Source organism: Hyperolius riggenbachi, chromosome 2 (assembly GCF_040937935.1).
Source record: "Hyperolius riggenbachi isolate aHypRig1 chromosome 2, aHypRig1.pri, whole genome shotgun sequence".
Classification (NCBI taxonomy): Eukaryota; Metazoa; Chordata; class Amphibia; order Anura; family Hyperoliidae; genus Hyperolius; species Hyperolius riggenbachi.
In genome coordinates this window covers 353158050-353166318 of record NC_090647.1, presented here as the reverse complement: position 1 = coordinate 353166318, position 8269 = coordinate 353158050, and positions in this window count along the sequence as shown.

Here is an 8269-nt window from a genome sequence, read left to right as displayed (position 1 = left end):
AACACACAGCAGTGTGCAGAGAGGGGCCTGGAGGGGGGAGATGCATCACAGAACCACAACACTGAAGAACTTGGCAGCCTTCCAGACACAGGCTGACAAGTCTGACAAGAGAGAGATAAGTTGATTTATTACAGAGATGGTGATAGTAGAACGTACTGCAGTAAGCCAGAACACATTAGAATAGCTTTTGGAACTTGTAGGATGATAAAAAACAGGATGCAATTTTTGTTACGGAGTCTCTTTAAGTCTGTTGAATAAAATCAGAATGATCAGATAAAGTGTAAAATTAACATTTCGGTAAAGTAGTGTAAAAATAATTTTATTATTAAGAAGATAACAGATATAAGGATTTGTTTTGCATGCATTTAGTTCCAAACACAGATGTGCATATTACATTTAATATTAGTTAATAAAGGCGAGCTATCCCAGTATAATTGCCTTAGAATAGATCACCAGCTAGGTGTGTAATAAATCAGTCTTCTATCTCTTATCATTGTTAAAATATTTTAATTTTTGAATTGACTATTCCAGTCTCTCGTTTTCCATATCTCAGACCAAAGGAGTTCCAGTTGTAGGCAGACAAGTCTTTTTCTCTTTCTACTAGGAAACCTCGTTCAGGTGCAGAGATAAGATGGTTAGGCAAAGTTAAATCACCAGGCAAAAGCTGCTGACCAGCTGGTAACAATCTCTTCCTCCTACATAGAAGGGCAAATATGGACCTCTTTCCCATCCTCCATGTGGCTGGTATCTTGTCCATGCATGGCGAAGTGCTCTCCCACTGACTCTGCCCAGACAGAAAGGTGACTTCTTCTCCTGTTAAAGTTATCATAATGTTAGAGTCTACAGAAGCAAAGCAGTTCTATAAAATGTAACTCTATTTAGGCTCCAATTGGGTACACCTCCTACAAGAAGGTCTCAGTCAGCTGGACTTCCGTAATCTAGAAAATGTCTCCCAACTAATCCTAATGTTTTATACTGAATTATAATCAAAAAATAACTGGATAGAGCATCTCCAGAATTTATTCAACCACCTTAACCCAGACAGCAGGGTTTTAGACTTAAACTGAGGCTGATGGGAGCATTCAACTACATAACTATAAGTGTGACATTTGGTCTCCATACTTAGTTACTTTAATTGCATCATTATAATGCTGTGAGAAGCAGTGTAACAATACTTATTTGAAGACAATGTGGTTCATATTTTAGACAGAGAAAATCATATGGTTTATAAGAGACATAAAATAGGCCATCTACGTTATATTAGACAACCATACTTAAACAGGGGATGGTTTTTTACTTTGACACCACTTATCAGTACACAGTGTCATCGTTATATTCTTTGCAGTTTAACAGCAAACCACTCTAGGTCTCTTTCAGATGAGCTGCTGACAGGCGGTGCATCCATCACATATCAGCTGCTCTCTTGGACCCACCAGATGCTAGCAATCATTTGGCATGGGCAGTGGGATGCATCATATCCAAGCATGATGTGATGTCACGCGATGTGCAGGGGAGCGGCGCAGACAATGCGATGGCCATCGTGGGAGGGAGAGTTGTTCCTCCGGGTGGATCACTCGCAGGTTTGGGGTCAGGGGGTGGTGGCCACTGTAGACACGCCTGAATATCGGCTCAGGCGGTCGTTATGATCGGGCAGCCATGTTCTGGCATCAAACTTTGTCAGATTCTATTACAGTGTAAAAGTAGGAAAAGGTAAATAGCATATGGGCACCTTAACCCCGTACCATGAATAAGGAGGCTGGCACTACTGTTTAAAAGAAGCTCTTTTACTTTATTTATTATTTATTTTATTTATTTTCCAAAACACTTATTGAATGGCGGTTGGCTGCTCTGTCCAACTGCTAAAAAAGTGTGAAACCAGCAGGAAGGCTGCCCAGCATCTTTGTATACAGGTAGTCCCTGGTTTACGAACACCCGACATACGAACAACCTGCCGATACGAACGGCCCGATCCCATCGTGATGCTGTCATTTTTCCGCGTCGGGGAAGTTTGAAGAAGCGGCTTCAAACTTCCCCCGTGTGCCAGCACATGTCCCCTCAGCAGTGTTGGACTCCCCTCCGAACCGAGTCCAATGCTGTCTGTCCTCCGCTCTCCGTCTCCTGCTCCATATTGCCCCATACAGCCACCGCTAGATGCAGCATCCACTTGCTTCCTGTATGTCACATGACATACAGGAAGCGGTGCGATGCTGCATCTAGTGGTGGCTGTACGTGGCTATAAACAGCAGTCGGAGAGACGGAGAGTGGAGGACAGACAGCATTGGACTCGGGCTGGAAGGTGAGTCCATAGGCAGAGAGGGAGGGGAAAAAGCAGGGCACCGGGGGGGGGGGGGGGGGGAGAGAGAGCGGCAAAGAAGGGTACAAATTTAGGCACAGGGGGAAAATAGAGACAGAGGCACCAGGGGTAAAAATGGAGGCGGGGGGTGACAAAGGTGCAGGGGGGTACAAAAATCCACAGGGGAGTACAAACGGAGGCACAGAGGGTAGAAATGGAGGCACAGAGGGTACAAACAGAAGCACAGGGGTACAGAGAGAGGCACATGGGGGACATAGAGATGCACAGTGGGGGGACAAACGTGCACAGAGAGAGTACAAAGGCATTGAAGGGGACAAACAGGCACAGAAGGAGACAGAGAGGCACAGAAGGAGGCACTGGAGGCAAAGGGGGCACATAGGAGGCAAAGCGGACAGAGATGGCACAGCGTTCCGACTTAAGAACGGATTCAGGTTAAGAACGAACCTACAGTCCATATCTCGTTCGTTAACAGAGGAATACCTGTATATAATTTTTAGGGAGAGTCTTTATAAAGAATAAAGGCCATGCTGAGAATCCCCAATGAGAAGATGGGCTACTCCAAAACTTGTTTGTTCTGTCAGATTTCTACTACCTACTATAAATGACACCAACATAGGGGGAAAGTAATTTATGGATTATTTCACCCTGGAAGAAATGTACTTCTTATTTGAATGTGTTTACGTGTATTTTAAATTTTACGATTTTCGTGAGAGTGTTCCTTTAAGAAAAGTGCAAATACGTCACTGGCTTGACGGTGACAGCCCGCTGTTTCTGGCTCTCCACCTTTTATCAAGCTGTGCAGCCAAGTGAGCCAGAAACAGCGGGCTGTCACCGTCAAGCCAGTGATGTACAGTATTTGCACATTTCTTAATAAATTAAAGAGACAATGAAGCGAAAAAAAAATTATGATATAATGAATTGGTTGTGTAGTACAGCTAAGAAATAAAGCATTAGGAGCAGAGACAGAAGTCTAACATTTGTTTCCAGTACAGGAAGAGATTAGAAACTCCAGTTGTCATTTGTACAAATAGCAATTAAAGGGATACTGTAGGGGGGTCAGGGGAAAATGAGTTGAAGTTACCCAGGGCTTCTAATGGTCCCCCACAGACATCCTGTGCCCACGCAGCCACTCCCCAATGCTCCGGCCCCGCCTCTGGTTCACTTCTGGAATTGCAGACTTTAAAGTCTGAAAACCACTGCGCCTGCATTGCTGTATCCTCACTCCCGCTGATGGCACCAGGAGAGTACTGCGCAGGCCCAGTATGGTCTGTGCCTGCACCATGCTCTCCTGGTGACATCAGGGGAAGTGAGGACACGGCAACACAGGCGCAGTGGTTTTCAGAGTTTAAAGTCTGAAATTCCAGAAGTGAACTGGGGGCGGGGCCGGAGCATCGGTGAGTGGCTGCACGGGCACAGGATGTCTGCGGGGGACTATTAGGAGCCCCGGGTAACTTCAACTCATTTTCCCCCGACCCCCTACAGTATCCCTTTAAGCTCTGTGACTTTGTCACAGAGAGCTCTGACTTCAGATTAGGTTATCTCAGCTGTATTGTGTTTTTCTTTTGCAGAAAACAGTTCAGGACAGGTCAAAGGTTCACTGCCTGTTCTGCAAAAACTTTTAGAGTGCTGAGTAATGTTTAAACTGCAAGTATTCGAGAATGATGCAATGTTATAAAAAAAGCTGTATAACTGAAAATAAAAATATGAGAATATTTTTTTTGCTACCAATGTTCTAGTAATTACCCGTACTACACAACCAATTCATGATATCATAATTTTTGTTTTTGCTTCAGTGTCTCTTTAAAGGGGAACTGAAGAGAGAGGTATATGGAGGCTGTCATGTTTATTTCCTTTTAGACAATACCAGTTGCCTGGCAGCCCTGCTGATCCTCTGCCTCTAATACTATTAGCCATAGCCCCTGAACAAGCATGCAGCAGATCAGGTGTTTCAGTGGTTCAGATTTATAAGTCAGATCTGACAAGACTAGCTGCATGCTTGTTTCTGGTTTTAATCAGATACTACTGCAGAGAAATAGACCAGCAGGGCTGCCAGGCAACTGGTATTGATTAAAAGGAAATAAACATGACAGCCTCCATATACCTCTCTCTTCAGTTCCCCTTTAAGAGCTTCTTTTAAATGGTGGTGCCATCCTTCTCATGATATCTGCTACTACATGATCCTGTACCCCCCAAAAATACCTTTTTTAACCCTATAATAGTAGTCATGTAACCTGCATCCAGCTTCTCAAAACTTCTTTCCTTGTCCCCTCTTCTTTTGTTCTCAACTAGTTTATCATAAGATTCTCTAAGCCATCCTTCAATGCTGCTGAGTGAATCCATCTATGTAGTATTCCTGGGCGAGTCAGGTATCTCTTCACTTAGAAATCACAGATGGCTGCCTTTTCTCCCTGCAGACCCAGGTGTCCCATCCCATCTCATCTGCAGTCACAGATGTCCCTTCCCATCTCTCCTGCAGTCACAGATGTCCCTTCCCATCTCTCCTGCAGTCACAGGTGTTCCTTCCCATCTCTCCTGCAGTCACAGGTGTCCCTTCCCATCTCTCCTGCAGGCAAAGACGTCCCTTCCCATCTCTCCAGCAGCCACAGGTGTCCCATCTCCCTTCCCATCTCTCCTGCAGTCACAGGTGTCACTTCACATCTCTCCTGCAGTTACAGGTGTCCGATGTCCCTTCCCATCTCTCCTGCAGTCAAAGACATTCCTTCCCATCTCTCCTGCAGTCACAGGCGTTCCTTCCCATCTCTCCTGCAGCCACAGGTGTCCGATCTCCCTTCCCATCTCTCCTGCAGTCACAGGTGTCCCTTCCCATCTCTCCTGCAGTCACAGGTGTCCCTTTTGCACTCTCCTACAGTCACAGGTGTCCCTTTTCCACTCTCCTGTAGTCACAGATGTCCCTTATCATCTCTCCTGCAGTCACAGGTGTCCCTTCCCATCTCTACTGCAGTTACAGGTGTCCGATGTCCCTTCCCATCTCTCCTGCAGTCAAAGACATTCTTTCCCTACTCTCCTGCAGTCACAGGTGTTCCTTCCCATCTCTCCTGCAGGCAAAGACGTCCCATCCCATCTCTCCTGCAGCCACAAGTGTCCGATCTCCCTTCCCATCTCTCCTGCAGTCACAGGTTTCCCTTCCCATCTCTCCTGCAGTCACAGGTGTCCCGTCTAATCTCTCCTGCAGTCACAGATGCCCCTTCCCATCTCTCCTGCAGTCACACTCAAACCTTTGTAATGGACAGCACTCCCCAATGATGTAGATCGATGTGCCAGATCTTAGATCCTGCAGCAGTCAGGATCAGCTTGCAACGAAGAAGTGGAGATCGGCACCATCTGTTGTATTCAGCTCAATAAATTTATTATAAAGACATCTTGACAATACAAAACGACGTTTCGGAGGAGAAACCTCCTTTATCAAGTTCCTGTCAGTGTCTGACTAACTTTGAAACAAATCCTCTTTATAAATTCACTACCATGGAATATGAACCAATCACGCTAGAGGAGTCGCCGCTGGCGACCAATCCCCTGCTGTCACGCTCAGCGGACCTGATGGGGAACTACATGTGCGCATACAGCGTGCGCACAGACTTAAAAAACTCTCCAGGCGGTGGGGCGGAAACGGCGCATCCCCGGCCCACATCGCGCACCGCCGACCAATAGGGAGACATTCAGTGATGACATCACCATCAGGTCACGCCCCTGGCTGGGACGGACCCGATGGGGAACTGAGCGCTCCCTCGGCGGTAAAGACCGCCCCTGGCTCGGACGACACCGTCACGGCAGGCATGGATCGCCCCCATGCGTGTCTAGGTACGCCTTCGTGGGCGAAGGTACGCCTTCCGCCCCACCGTCTGAACAAAGAGCCAGTAATATGCAGAAACAAGCGGCATAGCAAATGAAAGGAAATATGACATCTAGTGTTAGAAAGATAAACTGCATATATGTGACTACATCAAGAGAACCTATCATACTTCACACATATTTTATGATATATAGCAAAAGATAAACAACATGCTACATTCTTATTAATGCCACTCCTAAAGGCAAAGACTAGATCTTGTGAAAAGAGATCAATAGAACAACAGCCTACAGTATCACATAAAAGGCACCATATCATATTCTCTGTTCATACCCCTCGGTTCAATTGTATCTAATCTGCGTATCCAATATGCCTCACGATAAAGCAATTTTTTAATTCTATTACCACCCCTCCTTCCACATTTGACCTGTTCAATAATTTGAAATCTCAACTGGCTTGTGGTATGACCTGCACTAATAAAGTGTGATGGTACTGGTAACTCAACTTTTTTTGTCCTAATGGTACTTTTATGTGCGGTTAGTCTATCCTTAATTCTCTGGGTGGTCTGGCCTATATATAAAAGACCACACGGGCATTTTAATAGATAAATTACAAATCTAGAATTGCAGTCAAATTGGCCTTTAATATTAAATTTTGTACCATTATGGGGTTGTATAAAATAATTGCCTTTGATAACGCTATTACAGTGTACACACCCCAAACATGGGTACGTGCCACCAGGTCTACTGGAGGTAATAGATGTTTTCTGGGACCCTAAGTCAGCATGTACTAATTTATCACGAAGTGTAGGTGCTCGTTTATAAGACAATAAAGGAGAGGCCTGGAATTCTGGTATGTCAGGGAAACGCTCTTTAAGTAGAGACCAGTTGGTGCGAATGATTTTGGCTATACGATCACTATATACATTATATTGAGAGACAAACGGAATTCTTTTGTTGTGTCCACGTCTTCTATTTGTTCTACCTGATCTGTCCTCATTTAAACCCTGTCTTGCCTTCTCTAATACTGATTTAGGATAATGTCTACGTTGAAATCTATCAGTCATCTCGTCCAGTCTCATGTCTCTAAGATGGTCATCGTCAACTATACGCTTGACTCTCTCGAACTGGCTACCGGGAATCGATAGTATAGTATTGGGGGGATGGAAGGCCGGATGTAGATGAGGATGCCCTCAAGTTGCAAGATACTAATTTGAGAAATAAGAGTAGTTTTAATCCCCCCTCTTGCCAGATTATTGATAAGTTTAGTCAGAAGGTACAACAAGAGATAGATACATTGTTTAGAAATCCTAGATTGGGGACTAACTGTACCATACATCATAACCTACAAGTGGATGAACGGACAGCCTTACGTGAACTATGTGATAATCAGGTTATCACAATAAAATAGGCAGATAAAGGTGGAGCAGTGGTCATCATGGACACAATTTATTACAAAGAAGAAATGTATCGCCTATTAGCGGACTCCACCACTTATATTATTAATAATATTAAAGGCCAATTTGACTGCAATTCTAGATTTGTAATTTATCTATTAAAATGCCCGTGTGGTCTTTTATATATAGGCCAGACTACCCAGAGAATTAAGGATAGACTAACCGCACATAAAAGTACCATTAGGACAAAAAAAGTTGAGTTACCAGTACCATCACACTTTATTAGTGCAGGTCATACCACAAGCCAGTTGAGATTTCAAATTATTGAACAGGTCAAATGTGGAAGGAGGGGTGGTAATAGAATTAAAAAATTGCTTTATCGTGAGGCATATTGGATACGCAGATTAGATACAATTGAACCGAGGGGTATGAACAGAGAATATGATATGGTGCCTTTTATGTGATACTGTAGGCTGTTGTTCTATTGATCTCTTTTCACAAGATCTAGTCTTTGCCTTTAGGAGTGGCATTAATAAGAATGTAGCATGTTGTTTATCTTTTGCTATATATCATAAAATATGTGTGAAGTATGATAGGTTCTCTTGATGTAGTCACATATATGCAGTTTATCTTTCTAACACTAGATGTCATATTTCCTTTCATTTGCTATGCCGCTTGTTTCTGCATATTACTGTCTCTTTGTTCAGACAGTGGGGCGGAAGGCGTACCTTTGCCCACGAAGGCGTACCTA